The sequence below is a fragment of the Lampris incognitus genome, chromosome 20 (assembly GCF_029633865.1).
Source record: "Lampris incognitus isolate fLamInc1 chromosome 20, fLamInc1.hap2, whole genome shotgun sequence".
Lineage (NCBI taxonomy): Eukaryota > Metazoa > Chordata > Actinopteri > Lampriformes > Lampridae > Lampris > Lampris incognitus.
In genome coordinates, this window is record NC_079230.1 from 14,370,222 (window position 1) to 14,389,903 (window position 19,682).

A 19,682-nucleotide genomic window follows, 5' to 3' on the forward strand; every position below is an offset into this window, starting at 1 on the left:
ACAGAACCGCTGGATAGATCAGTCTTAGAGGAAAAAATGGACCTGATGCTAAATGAATCCTGTGAATCATCAGTACATTCCCCTGTGTCTAGACATGACATTTCTCAATGTGCTAGACAATTTATCCCATCAGGGCCATGTCAGGTGAGAGATAGATTACATCAAATCCAGGTACCATCACAAACACCTTACACAGTTGCAGAACCATCTGAGAAGACAGCTGACCTGAAACCCCAGTATTTAAAGATTGCCACACCACATGAACTGCTCGGAATGCAGGGAGGAACATATACCAAAAAAGGATCACCACAACAGCTGGTTCCAGTTTTAGGACAAAAGAAAGAGACTGAACAGACTTGTTTACCTGACCAGTTACAGATCTGTAGCCTTGACGTGCTACCTCCCCCAAAGTTGGCTCCAGCGTCTGGGGCTGTAGGATTTATGGAGCCATATTCTGGATTTGCTCCAGCTCCAGCCTTGCAGAATACAACACAGCAGAGGGAAGGAGCTGTGAGTGATTCACCTCAGTTCGACATGCTGCTTCACCCTGTCTCATACCAACTTAACAGAGCGATACAGCCACCCATAGAAGCATTCAAAAATCAGCTGTATCTACGGCCACATTGCACGAAGAGCCACTCAAACCTGAGTCAGTGTCATCAGCCTCCCCTAATACATACGCCACCAAAGACTTCATCTTCTCTTCCTGGCATAAACCTGAGTCAGTGTCATGAGCCTCCCCTAATACATACTCCACCAGAGATTTTATCTTCACTTCCTGGCATACCTGACTACTATCGACCAGACATTCACCGATTTTTCATTGCCAACTCTCAGCCAGAAATGGAAAAACCTTTCTCAGACTTCAGGTTTATTCCCCATCCACACCTATGTCAGCCCGAGCTGAGAGCCAGTTTGGACTCCTCAGCATCTGGTGCTGAGCTTGGTTTTCATCACACTTCGTTTTTCCCAGATGACTTGCAATCACAGCACAAGGGAAAGCCATATTTTACCAATTGTTCGGGCTCACTTCCCAAACTTTGCCCCAGACAAGTGCCCACTTCGCAGCCCCCAACCTCCCACGAGCTCTTCAGCCAACGTTGGAATCTCTCTAGTGATCTATATGAGAACGACATCAGGTAAAGTTAAGATGAGACTTTTGTTCATATTTGACTTTTTTGTTTTGTTATTTTTGGTGATGCTTTATTGATCCCGAGAACAAAAGATTCCTATTTGCTTGCCCCCACCCATCCTCATGGGTTAGTGTCATGCCCAAAGGCACTTTAGCATAGGCCTTTGAGTTGAAGGGGGGGGGGGCTTCCTATTTTTTACGCCACTCTGCTGCCTAGAATAATTTATTGATTTTTTTTTTTTATCCTCAGCAGGAGATTTGTCATTAGAAGCACAAAATTCCTATTAAAAAAAATGAAGTAGAGAAAGATTAATTATTCGGTTGAGTGACTGGCTTACTGGTGGGACAGTTTGTCTCGTAAATATACAATACACCCTTTCCAAAAACAAGGTCTTAATCAGATCTTGACACTATATAAAATCATGAATACTGTGCCTTACTGCCACCATGTGGAAATGCTATTAAAACTATCTATGGACAATGTACAGACAGGAAAACTATTGCAGAATGGCTCAACGATATCCACCGAAGAACCGAGAGGATGCAGAAGCATTATCCTGCTACTTCATATGAGTTTCAAGTTAACTCTAATTCTGTAAATTGGGAAATTGCCATTGAATACTTTTACCAGAATCAGAATCATATTTATTGCCAAGTACAAGAACATACAAGAAATTGGTCTTGGTATGTTGGTGCAAGAGGGAAAAATTAACAGAAAAGATGAAAGTTAAAAAAAGATAAATAAAATATACATACAAGATAAAAATAAAAGTAAGGTGCAATCAACACCAGTTCAGAGTTGGACATGAGACCACGTGGCAGCCCCTGATGCCCAGCACTGGGTGGCAGGAGCTGTATTTACAAAAAGTTAAATGAGAATTTTAAGAAGTTATTTACAGAATAAGAGTGTTATTTACAGGGTAGTGCAGTTCACAAACTACACCTTTCTCTGTCCATGTCCTTACAGCCCCATTGTACCAGTTATCTTCCTCCCTTGTTTTGACAAAAGAAAGTTTAAACGTAGGTTTTGTTTCAGATTTTTATATGAAGTTGGTTTTATTATGCCATGGATACTGGGAAATGGCATGTGATTTGGACAACTGATTCTAGAAGATTTTAATATGGATCCTCTGTTTGGAATAATTGGTTCAGCTTCCTCTAATGGAGTCTAACCTGTGATTTTCACAGGTTTTCAAATTTAAACACCATATAATCTAATTAAAACTTGCGAATGTACCATAGCATATGAAATTGCAACATTGGCTTGTAAATAGGAAACCAAATACTGAACAGAGGTTTGCTGAGCCATCTCATTTTGAATCATGCCAGTGTTATGACATTATTCATCACCTGATTTGTCATATAACATTGTATGAGTTGCAAATTCCCAGTCTTTTTTTTAGACATTTTCTGCCTTTATTTGACAGCGATAGTCGAGAGAGAGACAGGAATGGCAGGGGAGACAGAGGGGATGACAAGCAGCAAGGGGCCCAGACCAGATTCAAACCCAGGCCGCTGCGGTAAGGACTCAGGCTTATGTGGTATGTGCTGTACCAGGTGTGCCACTGGGGCGCCCCCGCAAATTCCCAGTCTTGAGTTTTCCCTAATTGATTTATCCATAATCTGAAATGTTTTTAAAAATATAATTTTCCTGGAAATATGTTTGTTTCTGTGGTATTAAAATTGATCCTCTTCCCATGAAAAAAAAAAATCGACCACAATATCAAGCCGTTTTCTTTTGTATACATAAACCATACTTGGAGACCATACTTGGACATGTACTGTATCAGGGTTCAATGTTAATGTGGGTCAGGAATCTACTTGCCCGAAGTAAATTTTTACTTGCCCCTATACAAAATGTTTAATTTATTAGCGGTTAACAAATAACAATAAAGACTATAGTTAATTGTCTTGTCACATTGAACCTTTAAGTAAATAAAACATAACAAGGACAGTGTGTCATAGACGCGTAGCAACAAAAATTCTTGCATATTGAAAATGGTATGACCCTTCCCTCTGTCCATCTGTCCATCCTTCTCCCCAGAGATGGACTCATTAACTGTGAGTGATTGAGTGAGTGAGCTTAACCGTGTGAGTGAGGGAAAGAACAGGCTATAGCAGATGTTTCACATCTAAAAATCTAATGAAACCATACAAATACAAATCTTAATTACACCAATGTGCTCTCTGCCCTACTGACAGCTGTCTTTGTACAACGTGCTCCGCATTGAAATTGGCAACTGCTGGCCCCCCAATGCTAATTAATGTATAGCAGTTTCCACAATATTTCAACTGAAAGGTTGCTCCGCCAATCTGTTTTAATGTGCTTCATGGCACTGAAGCCACGCTCACAGGCAGCAGTGGCTAGTGGGAGCAGGAGGATCAGCTCAACCACTGTCAGCAAGTTGGGGAAGCTCTGCAGCCTTGTTCTGGGCCTTGTTCTGTCTCCCCTGTATGCCCCCCTGCTGAGGTGTCTGGACACAGAGGAGTGTCGTGGCTCCAACAGATGTGGTCCTGGTGCCTGCGGAACACTCTGCCATCCGTTAGTTTCACCACGAAAGAGATAGGACCACTCTGCTTTAGAATGGCCCCTGGCAGCCAGTGCTGACCACTGCCAAAGCTTCTCTTATACACACAGTCCTTTTCCTCAAAATGTCTCTCTCCGGCACACTCATCGTGCCTCTCCTTTTGTTTCTCCTGTTTCCTCTCCACCCTTGCATTAACATCTGGATGCATCAAGTCCAGGTGCGACTTTGGCTTCCTGCCCATCAGCATTTCTGCAGGTGTGTGCCCTGTCGTTGTTTGTGGCATTATGTGGTACTGAAACAGCCAATGTGAGAGCTTTGTTGCAATGGGCTCCCTTCCTGTCATACGTTTAAGCCCTTCCTTAAATGTCTGCACGGCTTTCTCGGCCATACCATTTGAGGCAGGATGGAATGGTGCTGTTCGGACGTGGCGGATGCCATTCCTTTCCATGAACCCCCTGAACAACTCACTGGTAAATGTTGTACCATTGTCACTCACCAGCGTGTCAGGAAGTCCAAAAGTTGCAAACACTTAACGCAGCTTGTCAATCCTCACCGGGGCTATGATGTTGCTCATCAGGTGTACCTCTTGCCACTTAGAATGTGCGTCTACAATGACTAGAAACATCTGCCCCATAAAAGGCCCTGCAAAGTCCACATGTAGGCTGGACCACGGGCGGTCAGGCCATTCCCATGGATGGAGTGGGGTGGGCGGTGCCATTTTTTGGTTTATCTGACACTGGGAACAGGATTTCACCTTGTTTTCTAGATCCTGGTCCATGTTAGACCACCATGCATATGTCCTGGCTAAGCTTTTCATACAGGAGGCCCCTGGGTGGGCCTCATGGATCTCCTCCATTACTCATGAATACCCCTGAGGTGAGACCACCACTCTGGAGCCCCAGAGAACACAGCCGTCTTGGACGCTCAGTTCATTTTTTCATTTAGCATAAGGCCTATCTCTTGTCCTCTACCACAGGGGGCCAACCCTGCATGAGGAATCTTTTCACCTGAGACAGTACAGGGTCTCTCTCTGTCCACTGTTTGATTTGTTTGGCATTCACAGGAGAAGTTGACAGTCTCTCCAGCAAGAAAACTGTCTCTGGAGGCACCACGGTCTGGGTAGGTGTGTCAGGCAAAGAGAGCCGACTCAGCGCATCCGTGTTTGCGTTGTCCTCCCCTGCTCTGTAGACTATAGTGTACTGGTAGGCTGACAACATGAGGGCCCAGCGCTGTACCCTCGCTGATGCCATGGAAGGAATACACTTAAGCTCACTAAAAAGGCTCATCAGCGGTTTGTGGTCAGTACATATGGTAAATGCCCGACCGTAGAGATACTGATGAAAACGTTTAACAGCGAACACAACAGCTAGACCCTCCTTGTCTAGCTGGTAATAGCCCTTCTCAGCTCGTGTCAATGACCGTGATGCAAATCCAATGAGTTTTTCTGACCCGTCCTTCATCACATGCGAAAGAACTGCCCTGACGCCATACGGCAAGGCGTCACAGGACAGGAGGATCTCTTTGTCTGGGTCAAAATGAACAAGCAGCCTCGCTGAATGCAGTAGTGTTTTCACATTGGCGAAAGCTGTCTCCTGTGCAGGTCCCCACTCCCAACGAGAGCCCTTGCGGAGAAGTGAGTACAGGGGCGCCAGCCGTGTTGAGAGGTCTGGGAGGAACTTACCATGGTAGTTCACCATGCCCAGAAATGACCTGAGCTCAGGCACGTTTTTGGGGCTTGGAGTTTCCTTGATGGCCCTGACCTTGTCCTCCACTGGACGCAAACCCTGGGCCGTGATGGTGTGGCCCAGGTATGTCACGCTTGGTGCTTGGAAAATACACTTGCTATGCTTCAAGCGGAGCCCTACCTCTGAGAGTCTTTTTAGCACCTGCTCCAGGTTGCTGAGGTGCTCCTCCTCGATCTCTCCAGTGACCAGGATATCATCCAGATAAACTGCTATATGGGGAATACCCTGCAACAGACTGTCCATTGTCCTTTGGAAAATGGCCAGGCTGGAGGCCACTCAAAACACTAGGCGGTTTTACCTAAACAACCCCTTGTGGGTGTTGATTGTGGTGAACTGTTTAGAATCTTCGTCCAACACCAACTGTTGGTAGGCATGGCTCATGTCTAGTTTTGAAAATGTCTTACCACCAGCCAGGGTTGCAAACATGTCCTACACTCTCGGGAGGCCTGGTTGATGGTGAGTTTGTAGTCTCCACACATATGTACCATGCCGTCGCTCTTAAGAACTGGGACAATGGGGGCCACCCAGGCTGAGAACTGGACAGGATGTATGACTCCCAGCCTCTGTAGTCTGTCCAGCTTCTCCTCCACTTTGGCTTTCATAGCATAGGCTACTCTTCTGGCCTTGAAAAAGAGAGGGGTAGCCTGAGGATCTACATGCAGTTTAACTGTAGTTCCCCGCAGTGCCCCCAGCTCATCTTTGAAAACCTCAGCATACTTTTGAATGACTTCCTCAGTCACCCGCGTGTGTTTAATCTCACCCCAGTGCAGCTCAATTTTCTGGAGCCAGTCCCGTCCCATTAGACTGGGCCCCCTACCTTTTACTACCAGGAGCCGTGCTCTTGCTTCCTGGCTGTTACACTGAATGTCCACCTCTAGTACACCGACCAATGGTATGGCCTGTCCTGTGTACGTCCGTAGATTAATACTCGCTGGGATGATGGTGGGTGCCTTGGTATCACCCCAAGTCTCTCTGTAGGTCTCCTCACTGATGATAGAGGCAGAGGCCCCTGTGTCAACCTCCATCCTCATCTCTTTTTCCTTTGACTGCCACTGTGGCGTAGATAGGCTCAGCACATGGCTCCCTCACGTTGAACATGTTGACAGAGCATTCCTCCTCCTGCTCTGTATCCAGGTAGTGTGCCGCCAACTGTGGCTTTCTAAAGGCATTGCCCCGCCCAATCACTGTTTTGCTTTTAGAACCCCTGCACTTTTTTGACTGTGACTATGGCTCATTCACATTGAGCACAGTGTAGGAGCATCCCTCCTCCTCCTCTTGCTCAGAGTCCTCCACATGGTGTGCAGCTGACTGTGGCCTCTTAAAGGTAGTATTACCCTGCTGAGTCTTTGTTTTACCCTTAGCACACCTACACCACACTGCTTCCTTGAACTTGCAGTTGTTTGCATAATGTGCCCCTCCACACCTGAAACACTCCACTGCTCGAGACCTATCTGCCTCTCTTTTGCATTGTTATCAGCCGTTTCCATTCCTTGAGCCAATTTCAATGCTCTCTTGAAAGTTAACATGGTCTCCCTTAGTAAGCAATGCTGAATCCTGTCGTTATTAATGCCAACTACAAATCTGTCACGGAGCATGTCCTCTAACATCAGCTCGTACTCACAATGCTCTGAGAACTGACGTAACTCTGCCACAAACTGGGCTATGGACTGACTTGACTTCCGGACCAGTGTTGAATTTAAACCTCTGGACGATCACCGATGGCCTTGGATTGTGGTGATCCTGAATGAGCTTGACTAGCTTATCAAATGAAAGGTCGCCCGGTTTCTGCGGTGTCACCAAATTCCTCATCAATTTGTACGTCTTCGCACCACACACTCAGGAGAATTGAGCACTGTTTATCCTCATCGGTAATTCCATTAGCAGAGAAAACGTGTCCCAACCTTTCCACATATTCCGTCCAGTCTCCGTTCTCCTCCACAAACTCACTGATGGTCCCAAATGTGGCCACGGTGCCGTTTCCTCTGTCGGCGTTCACACTCGAACTCATGAACGTAACATTAGCTCAATTAGCTAGCAAACAATGATCAGATGTAGTTTTATTTGCCGAAACCTCAGCCTTCTATCTCCCGTTTTATCCTCGTCGCCAAAAATGTAGTAGCTTGAACGACACGTATACTTTATAATAAGAAAGCTTTACTTAACTGAATGGGACAGATACATAGCCGAATTGTAGTGCAGTAGCCGTCAGCGAGCACTAACATGGCACATACACAATAGAATGACGGACAGAACACATTTACTACCTGTGTGACTTCCTAAAGGGTCCGGGGACCCCGTAAAAGAAGAAGAATAAAACTAGTCCTGTTTAATTCATTATAACACTTACAACAATCTATACTGTGGAATACCTACTATATCACTATTGCCAAACAATCATCAACATTTTCAAAATCTAAGCTGAGGATCTCCCCACTGAATCAAATATACACATAGCCCACATAACCTGTCCTGACTTTGCTACATTACATATATACACACACACGGACATATACTTCATCATTTACACTTTTCTTTTTATGCTCTGTTTCCATGTCTATTGCATTTATCATCATCATCACTATCACTATCTATTTTATTTAGATTTCTTTGTTTTATACGTCATCATTTACACTTCTTTTTATGCTGTTTTGCATTTATTTATTGCACGTATTATCATCACTATCACTGTTGTATTTTGATTTGTTTTATCTTGTGAGGCATCTGTGTTTCTTATTTAATTGTATGCTTTGATGTACAGTAACATGTGACCTTAGAACCTTTTGTTATAAGGACTCGTATCCCTGAAACAGTATTGCTTTAGAGAGCTTCTTTCGGAAGCTACCGCTTTGCAATTGCAGCGTGTGAAGTTTGGCAATGTGGTATTGCCTCAATTTGTGGAATGTGCTGACAACTAATGACAGGATGGAAAAGTGGTGATTGTCAATGCCATCCTTAGTTTCAATTATATGGTCACCAAGATTGAACACATCCTCTGAACCTATGTTGGTTGGCATGTGGTTGACAAGGGAAATGCTGCATTGATGAGTGGCTGATGTAATGTTGGTGGTTTGTCGAATGCAGCACTCTGCTGAGCAGATTACCTTGACAGTGCCTACAGATGGAATCATCAAGCCTCTATTGTTCTTCAAGGTCAACAGGTGGTAGTGTTCTGAAAATGATGCTGGCACAGCATCAGACACCAAACTGTTTCGGTACACATCGCATGGAAGCTGCTTCATCACCTGTCGTACAACAAACCCTCCTATGTACACCAGTGCATTCTCTGTTAGACCTCCGAAGTGAGTTGGCAGGTAACTGTGGTCCAGGAGGACACTACAGACCATGTCCTCAAGTGGAGAGGAGGCCGTGTCAGAGCCGGCACTACAGATGACATGTCCACAGCAGACAAGGACACCGTCTCATCTTGGGCCGTGACATCGCCAGTGTTCCCTGGAGAAACCCCACAGCGGACCATTAGATGGCGGAAAATGCTCTGGAACTGGACTGAACTCGGGTTGTTGTTCCACCCTCCTGTAATTTGCACATGAAGTGACACTATAGTTCTGTATTGTATCACCTAATAACATTTTTCCCATATCCCTCTTAGTTACAACATAGCAGTGTGTATTCAAAAATGAAATTCCTATCTGATGCCCTGATGGAATTTAACAGGAGCTCTAAGTGGTCCTGGCTGAAGCGGTATGTGCAGACACAGTAACTCTGTGACTGAAGCAGCTCTGGAATCATCATGGCTAAGGTGTCGATGTTTATGACGAAGCCAGTCACGGATAAGTACCTTTAAAAATTGAAAATAAATGTAATTAAAATTGTAAAAATTAGCAATACTGTAAATACTTCCATCGCCATTACCTCAACATAATACCCCGTTTCACTATGAGGGTATTGTAACGTGCATGGATAAGAAGACACGCTGGCCGCAGGCTGGCGAGTCTGACCCTTTAGCCTAGCGGTTAGCGCTGTCTCCTGCGGTGGCGATACGGGTTCGCTTCCCGGCCGCGGCAGTTCCTGTGGCTGCGTTGTCTCCCGAATTCGCTACAGTATCATGTAAACAGAACACATTTTGCTGTCACAAGAGGACAGAAATTACATTCGCTCCCATTGAAAACTGCAGTGATGCTGAATTCAGTTTTGCTAATTACATCTCACAATAGATGCAGCTTACTGTTTATGTAATGTGTATTTATACATTTAATAAAATTATACCTGAAACAATGAAACGTTTTTTTAATCGCCAAATCATATTTCCACATCACTTGTTTTCAACGAGAGGGAGTAGCATTTATCGCCTTCCAATTTGATAGTCTATTTAACTTATACGAAACAGGGCAATTAGGTTAAAATATTTTAATCAAAACATTTGAACATGGGCATACATGTATATTGATAAAAAAGGATTGAGAAAAATCCTGTAAAGATTCAAACAATGTTTCAACATACCGATGATGAGCCACGTATGTTACGTTCACTGCCTTCCAAAACAGTAAAATATTGTTATATAAAATTATTGTTAATAAAATTGCCACTTACTTGTGAAACGCTATCCCGCGTTTCCTGTTTTTAACGTTTCTTCGGTTCGAACAGCCAAACGCAGCACACACCTGAAGCATTTTTCTATCAACTCAACTCTCTTGACTCGACTGTTGACCGCCCCAATATGGCGACCACGCAGGCGCCAAATTCCAAACGAGGTGTACGTATGTATACATATCTGTGCTCCAGCGACGTTTTTCGGAAACTTGACGTGCCTTTGAAAACCGACCCCGTTTTATCCGCCTTGCTCTCAGACTTCCGGCATACTTTGCAATACATAGTTGGAGTTTCGCCCACATCATCTAATGCAACCCAACTAAACTCCTATTTCCAGGATAATTGAAATACTCTCGCGCTTCAGATCACAGATTTTGTCTTTATCCGCCATTTTCTCACGAGTGACAAGTCTGATAGCGATGCGTCACATGACTAGCCTACTCAATTCTTGATTGTCCAGTGGTGTGCGCCAATATCCTCTGATGCGTACAAGAGGAGGGGGCTATACTATGTGCCAGTGAACGAGAATGAGAACATAAATTGTGATACGATGATGATCGAAGTAAATGATTGAAACATTTTTCATCTTTTTCTTTTTTTTTACTGAGTTGCTAGATTTACTAGCCTGACGTGGCATTTTACTTGCCCTGGGCAACTGGGAAATCCTTATTGTTAAACCCATATGTGCTAAATGTTAAGCAGCTGTTTTTTTTTAATCTGCTGGTGAATGTCATCTACAAACTTCCTCTACCATTTCTGCTTGTTAGTCACAGCAACTTGTCCTCTTCAAATTCGCCGCCGCGTACTCGGTGGTGTTTGGCTGCTGTAGTCAAGACGAAAACGCGATGCACTGTGTCATTTTTTTCCCTGGGAAAGTCCTACCAGGCGATGACCACTAAAGTGAGGAACTTACAAGTGCTTTTGTGATTTGGAGGTTTTCAGTCTGACAGCAGAACATTTTGTCTGAAATCCCAGGTTCTCGGAGCGACTGCGGCAGCAGCTCAGGGAGAGGTCAGATGTCGCGCCAAAATCGACAGTTTCAGGGAAGGAACAGGGTAAAGCAGAGGCCAAGATGAAAGGTGAAGCAGGCAGGGAGTGTCTCACAATTAGTGCTTTCTTAAAGTAGTCATTGCAGGAAAGCAGTCACTTCAAAAACATTGATATTCATCCTCTGATGTTTCTCTGCTGATGACTATTAAGGCCTTGTACAAATGTAAGCCACGTTTAGTCCCATATAACTGATCATGGTGAGGTAACAACAGTGACCAACAAACCTGCAGTCAGCTTGAATCAAATTTACTGGCTACAGGTGTTGGTCCCTGTAACTTTTTTTTTCACACCTGTGATCCTTCCCCTCTTCTCACAGCTCACAATCTTGCAAAGGAGACAGATGCAAAGGAAAAAAAAAAGACAAACAGCAAGGGCAAGAAAATGATGTGGTCCAGGCGGCGCTCCAGTGCCAGGCTCACCTCCCTGGACATTGAAGCATTGGCAGAGCACGCCTTTGAGGAGTATATGGAGATCATGGACTCCCTTTGTGCTCAGGTCCATACCTATAGATGATAAATGATTCTGGCAATGCCAGCCAAAAGACAGATACACACATACAGATGCAGATAACTTTAAGACACCATCTCTATATACAAATGCATGTCGACCTATTTGATGCTGTGCCTTCTTATGTGGTACCAATTTAAGCCCTATAGTATGTGGTATTTCATTCATTCACTCATCTTCAGCCGCTTCTCCGGGGTAGGGTCGTGGTGGCAGCAAGCTAAGTAGGGTACTCCAGACATCCCTCTCCCCAGAAACACCCTCCACCTCCTCCTGGGGGATCCCAAGGCATTCCCAGGCCAGATTGGACGTGTAGTCCCTCCAGTGAGTTCTGGGTCTACCCCGGGGTCTCCTCCCAGGTGGCTGTGCCCGGAAAACCTCCAAAGGAAGGCGCACAGGAGGCATCCTGATCAGATGCCCAAACTACCTCAACTAGCTCCTTTCGACCCGAAGGAGCAGCGGCTCTACTCTGAGCTCCCTCCGGAAGTCCGAGCTCCTCACCCTTTGTCTAAGGCTGAGCTCAGACACCCTACGGAGGAAACTCATTTCAGCCGCTTATATCCGCGATCTCACCCTTTCGGTCACTACCCAAAGCTCATGACCATAGGTGAGGGTTGGAACAAAGATTGACTGGTAAATTGCGGGCTTTGCCTTATGGCTCAGCTCCCTCTCCACCAAAACGGTCCAGTACAACATCCGCATTACTGCTGATGCTGCACCAATCCACCTGTAAATCTCTCGCTCCATCCTACCCTCGCTCGTGAACAAGACCCCGGGATACTTGAACTCCTTCACTTGAGGCAACAACTCATCCCCAACCTGGAGGGAGCAATCCACCATTTTCTGGTAGAGAACCATGGCCTCAGAATTGGAGGTATTTGGTATGGAATGAAGAGTTTGTGGTATTTCCTCCGGTGCTTTTCAGAGGTGTGCCTTAGCAGAAAAAGAGACACCCTAGCTTTGGAAAATGTAGAATTAGAATTGAACAAGTATAAAAGTTTAATTTATCATCTTGTCAAATTTCCTCTCAAAAAGATACTACAATTACTTTCGGCTGCTCCCGTTAGGGGTCATCACAGTGGATCATCCGTTTTAATTTCTTCCTGTCCTCTGCATCGTCCTCTGTCACACCAGCCACCTTTCTCACCACATCCATAAACCTCCTCTTTGGCCTTCCTCTTTTCCTCTTCCCTAGCAGCTCCATATTCAACATCCTTCCCCCAATATACCCAGCATCTCTACACATGTCCAAGCAATCTCAATCTTGCCTCTACTGCTTTGTCTCTAAACCGTCCAACCCGAGCTGTCCCTCTAATATACGCATTCCTAATCCTGTCCTTCTTCATCACTCCCAATGAAAATCGTAGCATCTTCAACTCTGCCATCTCCAGCTCTTTTCATCGCGCCAGTCTCCCAAGTGCTGAAACCTTAATGTCATCTCTTCTGATTTCAGCTTCCTGATAAGTGTGTTTGTACAGTGCAGGGTCTGAACAGTAGCATGCTTTGTACTAGATACCAGGATGGCTATGTCACACATTATGTCAGATCTACTGTGCCTTGCCACCCACAATATTTGTCCAATCTTCAATTTTTGCATGTCAGTTTAAATTTCTGTTAGAGGAGCCTCTCTCTGTGTAGCTCTAGCGGGGTCCACAGGAATGGATTGCAGATTCTTTATGTACAGACTTTGTTGCACCTGTATCTCATCCTTCACAGAGTGAACCTCCTTTCCAATGTAGCTGAAGTTGCTGTGCTCTTCATGTCCAACTTGAAAAGCAGCTTTCAAGTGAGGAATGACTGCTGTGGAGAACGTTCCTGAACCCCCCCCCCCCCCAGGATGAAGTCATCTACATGACAAGCAAGTACTCCCATCACATTACAGGAGTCATCCAGCCAGTAGAATACGGCTGGATCAACTTTTGACACAGTGGCTCCCAACTCCTGCATAGCGTCTTTCACGTTGTTATACCAAAACAGAGAAGCATCTGTTAGTCCATAGACACGTTTCTTCAACTTCCATAGAGTTAGTTCCCTTGCTCTGAGCTTCTTGGGGAGGCCGGATGTTGACATTGCCAGTTAAGCCTTGTAAAAAGGCTGCTTTAATGTCCATGGAGTTCAGCTGCCATTTCTTTTGACATATCGTAACAGCCAAGATCTTTTTTAGAGACTCTGAGGCATATGTAGGTGAGTCTTTTGGGAGCTCCTGAGTGTTCATTTCTTCAGAGCCTCTTGCAACTAATCTAGCTTTAGGTACAACACCACCAGGTTTCTCCTTGACTGTGCACACCCACCTCATAGAGATGCATTTCTGGCCTACATCTTTCACCTCTTCAAACATATCATTCCTTTTTCAATTGCTGAGTTCAGTGTGTTTGGCATGCATGACTGCATCGTCATTCATGATAAGTATGTCTTCTTCATGGCCATTAGTGCCTAACTTGGCAGGCTCAGATAGAAACAACTGAAGATTTTCTACTCGTCCCAGGTCAACTGACCCTGCTGTACCAGCAGTTTCCTCAGGTTCAGGGTACTGCATGTTGTACCAGTTTTTGTGTGGTCGAGTGGCCTTTCCTGCCCGGCTGAGGATTTTTCCAGCGTGTGCTTGGCCACTTCCACTATGTGTATGTAACTACTTGTCCAGTTTTTAGCCTAAGGCCTTCACGTGTCATGATGGAGTGTGTCTGTGATGTGTCAGATTGGCCTTGATCACCCCCAGGCTGTATTGATGTGTGAGGGGGCTCACTTTTATCCTCAGCATCAAGTGATTCACCATTTGCAGATGTCTCATCCTCACTTTCATTTTCAGTGTCATAGTTCTCATTGAGTCCCGCTTCTGGTAACGGGGTACGATTTTCAGTACCCTCCAGCTGATTGTCCCTTTCTCCCAGCATTGCTTGTGGACCATCTATCTTACGAAGCCTGGATTGATGTACCCGAATGTAGGTGCCCCCATGCCTAACAAATATCACTGCACCATCTTGGCTGATGACCACACCGGGACCTTTCCATTCAGTACAATCCACCCGCTTGTAGTAGACTTTGTCCCGTTACATATCGGTCATCAATGGGTCGCAGTTGTTTACGAAGAGCTCTTTGGATCCTTTCAGAGCATGCGGCTTCTGTAAATGCTCTTCTTGTAGCACGTAATGCTGCAATGTGCTGGGCTATCCAAGTACTTACGCTGGCACCTTTTAGAGCTGGTGGCTTATCAGTGAGAACTGCAGACAGATATGTTCTGGTAGGGACTGTAGCCATGCACATTGTGCATAGAGTTTTTTGCCATCAGGGCCCAGTCCAGGGCTGTCTTCCAGTCACATTTGTTGTCTCTCTTCACTTTCATCAGGATTTCTGTGAAAGTTTGGTTATGCCTTTCCAAAAGCCCATGGGCTATAAGCTACAGTTGTTTTCACTTCAATGTTAAAGTTTTCAGCCATGTCTCTCATTTATTCATTGTTGAATTCACCTCCATTGTCACTGAACAGTCTGCACGGAGGACCATGAACACTTATCCAACAGTAAATAAAGTGCTTCACGATCTACCTGGGTTTCTTGGTGGTGACAATGCTCCCTATGCTGAAGCGTGTGAAGTGGTCAATAGCATGCAGATACCACACTTTCCTCATTGCTTGTGTAGTTTCAACAGAACTTTGTTTTTCTTTCGTTGTCATGTTTTCTGTCACAATGAGAATGCCATTCGCATTTTGAATCTTTCTCTGATCTGGGTTATTCTCATCCCTTAAGTTCACACAATAATGTCCTGAAGATGTTAGTTCTAGTTTCACTGGTTGCTTGAACATTATGGCTTTGTTGTTTTCAAGGTCTAAAACGGCGCCTGCTCTTTTGAGTTAAGTTTTTCTTAAAAGCAATGGGATATTTGCAGGGACAACTTCTGTTTCAATTTGACATCTAGTTTGTCCTATCATGGCTGGAATTTTTACATTCTTTGTTGAGTGAACAACTCTCCCATCACCAAACATGAATGGTCTTGCACTCTTTATATCCTTAATTTCCAATAACTCATTCTGTGTTAGTCCACTTTTGTAACGATCAAGCCATTTTTCTCCACACATTGTTCTAGTGCAAGCTGTGTCGATCAGCAGTCCCTAAAGACTCCACCATGAAGATCTCTGTGACAGACAATGCCTTTTTTGAAAACAAACTAATGTTGCAATCTTCAACATCTGTCAATCTCTAATCTTCAATCAGTTTTGCATGTTCATTTCTGTCTGGGCAGTCCTTCGCCCAGTGATATGTGCTTTGGCAGACTGCACATATTCTCCTTTACCCGTAGCTGTCGAGTGGATTCGGGCCCTGAACGGCTGTTTGAATTTGCGAACTTGACCTACTTTCTCGCTTACCGGGGAGTAGGCAGGGTCGGCAGCATCTGTACTCATTTGTAGCTCGCTAGCGCCCTTCTTTGGCGAGACTCTCCATTTGTAGTTCACTAGCGCCCGTCTTTGGCGATATTCTCTTCAAGGCTGACGTCATGTTAACGAACGAGACGCTTGGGCGTGCGGTAAGCGCCAGCTGTTTATCTTTAACACTAAGCCCTGCAGTATCTAGTAGCCTGAAGGCTTGCACAGCAGCTGGCAGCTCCATTTTGAATTAACACATTCTGTTGTATCGGCGTCCAAATTCGATAATATAATCCACCATAGAGACGCCATTTTCTCTTGTGATCCGGCCAGACTGTGTACGCCTCGTACTGGCGATCCTTCTCTTTCTCTTAGGTGTAGTCATACCTTCATTGTCATTCAATTTGTCTATGGCGATTTCCAGCGCACTGTCCCTCGCTCTGCCTGTTAGCGACAAGGTAACCGCCAAAGCCTGCTTCTTTTTATCCAGGTCGGTAACCAGTCCAAATTTCAGCCTCATTGTAACTGCCTCACATTACCAGTTAAGTTTTAGTGTGGCATCCTCCTTTACTTTAGGTTCCTACCTTTAATGTCCGAGAGGCGGAACTAATCTGCCGCGTCAGCGTTCCTCGCGCAATTTATTGATATGCCTTTAACTAAAGGCGCCAAGAGGCAAAAAAATGAAAATAAGTAAATGAATTCAAAGGGGTAGTCGGGAACCGCCACATCCGGAACGCGAACCCGTATCTCCTGCACCACGGGCGACAACGTTTTACCAGTCGACTAAAGGGTCTGACCCGGCTAACGTGTCTAATCCGTGCACGCTACACTAACCCCCTCCTTCGGGAAGCACGTCCCCGCGCTTCAGCATATCAGCTCCATATGCCCTCGCGTCTCTGGGCGCACGCACTTCCGACGGCCTCACCATCCCACTTCCGACACCAATGTAGCGAATTCGTGTGGCACTCGAGAACCGCGGGAGACACCGCTGGCCGCTCGACTAAACGGTCCGACCCCTAGCCAAGTGCTAGCGAGCCTATTTATCCGTGATGGTTACATTACCCGCCTCCTACGGCAAGGCGCGTCCGCGCGTGTCCCACTCTGACACAAATGTAGCGAACGCAACGGTAGCAACAAGGGCAACTTTCAGTATCCTCTACTGAATTCACTCTTGAGAGAACCGGTAATTTCAGAAACATGTGTAACAACACATGGGTGTCATCTACCTGAACAATAATGTTGATCATGGTTTCAGTACCAAAGTTACACAACACAACAGAACGACAACTACAATTACACCACACTAAATAGTATCACATAAACGCATAAAGCCACATAAAACACTTGCAACATTTAATAACATCACTAACAATCTGAACGCAGTGCCTCATGGGTAAAAGAGGAGGGCCCAATTCTAACGGGTAGCCTTTTCGCTACAATAGAAACGTGTGCGCTGTTTATAGAACCCTAAAGGAAGGAGGACAGGAAGACGACTTTAGCCCCTGTAGTAACAAGCAGCCTACGAGGTATGTTTGAGTGAAGCTAATTTCTCGTAGCTAGCTATCGTGCTACCTGTTGCATAGCTATAGGGAATTAAGAATTGTGAAAACAAGACACATACATGCATTTCGCTTATTGTATTTTTATTTTCTCCTCCAACCCAGTTCTCACGGGTTGATCTGTCCAAGAGTAAAGCCTTGTTTTTTAACCAAGTCCTCGTGCCTCGTGACTGTTACTTAGGAAGCCTCGCTATTTTTCCAGCTTTCCTAAGATTTTTTTTTCTCTCCAACAAACACTGGCGATACTTTGTAATCGCCAGCGGCCATTCTCTACTACCAATGTTGGTTCAATGACTACAATGAATACGAATGTACTTTTCAAAACTTTTCTGCTACTCAGCTAGTCTGACTGACTGGTGATGAAACTCAGATATTTATCCACTTTGGAGTCGTTATCAGAGCTATAGATGTGCGTGGCTCTTTGTGATCCGATGTTAAGCATCGGATCACAAAGAGCCACGCATATCAATACCTCTGATAACGACGGGCGTTGCTAAACATCTGAACACAAAGAACCATGCACATCTATAGCTCTGACAACTACTCCAAAGAGGATAAATATCTGAGTTTCATCACCAGCCAGTCAGACTAGCTTGGTCTAGTCAGAAAGGCACGAACTGATGAAGCCTCTTGGATGAGAGGCGAAACGTCTTCACAGATACATAACCAGGTCCAGTTGCACTTGATTCAATTCCTTTGGATACCCATGACCTGGATGAATGAGAACATTCACAGACATTTTCTGCTACCCCCGCTCAACAGCAACAACTTCTACATCACCTCTCGCCCACAGAAATCCCGACCCCCTTCACACTTGCGCAGTGAATAACATAGCACATAACAGTGGGTAACCCGGGCCTCGTCCGGTCCGGTATGAAAATCTGATTTATGATCCGCGTATTTGATTTGGCAAAGATTTTACACCAGATGCCCGTCCTGACGCCACCATCCCCATTTATCCGGGCTTGGGATCGGCACTAAGAATGTACTGGCTTGTACATCCTCAGTGGCTGGGTTCCTCTCAAAAAAATACCAAAAATTTAACGTATCAACAAGCACCATTTGACACGGTAAACTGAATCACAAAATAACATTTTGTCTGTTGAACGTATGCATAAGGGCATCCTATTTTGGTTTGTTTGCTTTGTGTGGCTTTGATCAGATCCAAGGGAGCGCTGACATGGAAGAGAATGGACAAGAAGAGAAATACAGAAAGAGGACAGGATGGAAGACCGATGATATAGAGGAGATGGGGAATAGCTCATTCATGGAGCACCTGGATGAGCTGTGCAGGGACGAGGAATTCGTCAGAACGGTAGAGAAGTCGTAGGGTTTATACACAAATACCTGTAGGGTGACATTTGTAGGCAGTTTGGAAAGGTAATTTCACCTGAAATGACAACAGTATTGTCTTACCATGATGTTGTTAGTTACAGCCAGGCGCGGATCTACGGGTTGGCAAGGGGTGGCAGCTGCCACCTCAGGGACACAGTCTTGCCACCCCATTTATACATCAGATAATATGTTTTTAAAGTATATTTTATGTACATGCATGGTGAAGGTCAATGAGGCCCGCACCAAACTCATCTCAAACAGTAGAGAACAAAATACATTCGATGAAATCCGAGTTTTGAATAATAATACGTTTAGAATAATGTCCATTGCCCCCCTCCTTAAACCTCATGCCACCCCTTTGCCACCCCAGGAAAAAAATCTCTAGATCCGCCACTGGTTACAGCGTATTGTCAACTACACAGTCGGTTGTCCATAACCACCTTGCAGTAAATGGCACTTTCATCCGTAAGAGTTGCCAAAAAGTTGACAGGTGACAAAGGGAATATACCAATGTCTTTGTTCTAATCACACAGGAACAGTTAAGCCAGAAAACAATCAGTTTAAGGGTTTTGATCCTGTACGCCACTGTCAGCCATTGCTGGGAGCACATTTCCCTAAACACAGCCTTGGCATTCACCCCCATCATCATTATTTACAATGTTTTTAAAATAAGAACTGAAAAAAAAAATCTGTTTAATGGCAGCAATCACATTCCTGTGGTCTCATTAATGAACTTATTGTATACAGACCTGTTTTAAAGTGATTGTTGAAACAAGACTAAGGAGAGCAGTTGTTAAAAGCAGTGTACATACATCCCTTTTTTATTATTATTATTTTCGTCCATTTCTCACTTTGTCCCGTCTTTCTTTGTCCTTCTCTCTCTACCAGGTAGAGTCAAATTTAGACATAGACTACCTCAATTCTCT

At 44.9% G+C, this 19,682-nt stretch overlaps 1 pseudogene; it reads right to left on the minus strand.

Moving 5' to 3' along the window:
* Positions 1-3,529: 3,529 nt before the first annotated feature.
* On the minus strand, positions 3,530-7,413 carry LOC130131009 (uncharacterized protein K02A2.6-like; annotated as a pseudogene).
* Between the last annotated feature and the right edge of the window lie 12,269 nt (positions 7,414-19,682).